General features: G+C 49.0%; 1 non-coding gene across 1 annotated transcript; it reads left to right on the top strand.

The window, feature by feature from the left end:
* The first annotated feature begins 696 nt into the window (after positions 1–696).
* Positions 697–768, top strand: trnag-ucc (transfer RNA glycine (anticodon UCC)). Its single transcript has one exon. It is a non-coding gene; the product is annotated as a tRNA-Gly (tRNA).
* The last annotated feature ends 1999 nt before the right edge of the window (positions 769–2767 follow it).

Here is a 2767-nt window from a genome sequence, read left to right as displayed (position 1 = left end):
GCATTCCCTCTACAATCACCCTCCAAATCACTGATGTTGGGGGCTCAGAGAGCATGCGTTCGACTGTCACTACAGAGAGAAGCTCAATTTTTGGCTCAAAAATTTCCTTGTATTTCCAATTAATATTTGAAGTAGGAAACGGTCTCCCCATCGGGGAATTGAACTGCGGTCTCTCACGTGACCGGCGGGGATACGAACCACAATACTTACGAGGAATATACAAGGATATGTAATCTGTCATATGGACGTCAGGGTACAGGAGAGCTCACAGAGTCACCCTGATGTCTGTTTGCTGATTGTGGATCTGCCGATTTTTCTCATCCCCTTCTCACTGTGTGACTACAGGCGTCTCAGGATACTTGAGCGATTCAGTCACTTACTGTGTTTAAGGTCTGGCAAAGGAAGGGCTCCCATCAGCGTGTGGCGTGAAAGGACAATTGTAATCAGAGTTCATTTATCCATTTGGCGATGCGCTAATTGATCCCATTAGTAGTTTTTCGACTCGGTTCTAACTCGGTCTGACTCCTGGAGTATGCTCGCCGTGGGTTGTATAACTCCGGTTTGTTGGGGATGGCGACATTAAGTTACCGGAATATGAGTGAGGAATGATCCGGCAGAAAACACCTTGGAGACTGTTCGAGTCACATGGAACTAAGGGAGACGCCTCGCTACTCAAAGCTTCTGCAACGTCATTGAGCGATGGTGGTATAGTGGTGAGCATAGCTGCCTTCCAAGCAGTTGACCCGGGTTCGACTCCCGGCCATCGCAGGTTGTACAGTTTTAGACTACATAACAAATAAACCTCTTACATCGACACGGTCTACGCGAAACTACAAGGGCTCAATAATCGACTCACGCTAATTCACGCTATGAGTGTAAGATTGATTCATTAATTATCATTCACTGTGTCGTGTCATTCACGTCCCTCAAGATTTTCCCTTTAAATCCTCTTTTGACTCTATTCCAGATTCTACAAGAATGGACACCTCAGAGGAAGGATCGGCAGGGTTTGTAAAGCCTCTCCCGGATGTCGTCTGATTAAAGTGTTTGAATTTGTTTGCCTTCATTGGAATGTCAGAGCCTCAGAGGAAACGACTGAATTGTGGGGTAGAAAATTAGGAGAGATATATACATTGGGCAGACAGTCAGAATTGGTTTCCCAGGTACAGTATTCTAGAGGAATGAATTGAAGGTCCGAGTGGCAGAGAGGTTAAGGAAGATGTGCGGGTCATGTTTTTAGACAGCGTGGGGTGGGTGCTTGGAACGGGTCGCCAGTCACCATTCTCCTCGGTCAGGACTTGTACAGTGTCTTTTAGCGCAGCTTAAGAGCTGCCGTATGCACATTTAAAAAGAGTCCGCAAATCGCCCGGGAGGGGTTTCTAAACTTCACACATTTGCTCCAGCTAATTTGCTCCAGCCTTTTTTGGGGTTTAGGCGCCTCAACCACCATTGCCTTATCCTCGACTGGGGTCCATGGTTTCAGGATGGCGGTTTTTCCAATCATTAGTTTCGGTGCTTGGTGAGCTGCATGGGAAGTGGACGAGTCAGACGAGGGCGGTTTCGCCTTGCTCCCGGTCAGCACAGGCGATCTGTGTACCCTATCTACAGGAGCTCCTCTTACAACTCCCCGTTCGGGTTCTGTTGGACCCTCCTGAACCTTAGTCGCGGGAACCAGCGGTTCTGTGGCCCGGTTCTACTGTCGCCAAGTAGTAGACATTGCTATTATTTCATCCATCATTCCGTCCGGTCCGATATTGGGACCGTGAATCCGTCTCCTATCTGATACCATCTGGATTATCTGCGGGCACAGAGGAAAGGGGGTTAGGGTCGTTTGCTGAGGCATAGCAGGATCGGGTGGTGGAGTAACCGGGGGAGTGGCAGCCTTCCCCGTTGACTTTTCTTTATTATTCTTCTTTGGGGTTTGGTGCCTCTTTGCCACCTCCACCGATTTCTCAAAGCACCCCATCATATACCCGTTAGCTACTTCGTCCCACCAGGTTTGAATTAATTGAATCTTAAAAGATCGCCATACGGCCAATCTCTCTGCGACCTGCATACAGATCGTTGCTGAGACTGACTGCATTTCGAACATCTCCAGTTCCTTTTATGATGGTGTCCGCTGGGGATCCCGGAGGGACCAGCGGGTCTCTTACGTTTTGTCGGGCTTTCTTTACCGTTTTTATTCATTTGTTGGTCCTTCTGCAAGTTCTCAGGACTCTTGGCGCCTTTATTCTTTCATCAGGAGCAGCTTTTGCCGCTCAACTGCTGACACCTCCCATCGTTCTGCAGAGAGAACTGAGCTATTCTGTGGGTTCAGAAATAAAGCAATTTACAGCGCTCAACGGTGTAAAGGAATTCTCTCCGTATCCTCCATTCGTCGGTAACTACCTCTTGAGTCCCCCTTTCAGCTAGGATGCCGGTGCCATTCCTAACTTCGAAAGTCCCCTTTTTCCACTCGTGTTCTTCTGGGGATACTGCTAAGCCACCCGCCTCGTCAGTCCTTCCCAGTGAGTGGAGCGTCTTCCGAGAATCCCATCCTCATCGCCATTTGCTGTTGCGGAAAAAGAACTGACACTCGGACGCGGGGCTCTGGGCATTTTCTTACACATGTTCCTGCGGGCAGACGGGAATATGGTGTTTAATAGTTAAAAGGGACAGCCGTGACATTAAATGACAGAGTAGGTGGGTGGGGCTGAGAGAGGATTCCTGTTCAATTCGATGTCAGTGTGAGCCTGCGGTGCGCTGACCAGGACTGTACCCAGACCTC

This window comes from Hypanus sabinus, chromosome 31 (genome assembly GCF_030144855.1).
Source record: "Hypanus sabinus isolate sHypSab1 chromosome 31, sHypSab1.hap1, whole genome shotgun sequence".
Lineage (NCBI taxonomy): Eukaryota > Metazoa > Chordata > Chondrichthyes > Myliobatiformes > Dasyatidae > Hypanus > Hypanus sabinus.
Note: the sequence above shows the minus strand (reverse complement) of the source record. Positions and strands in the feature narration are given on the sequence as shown.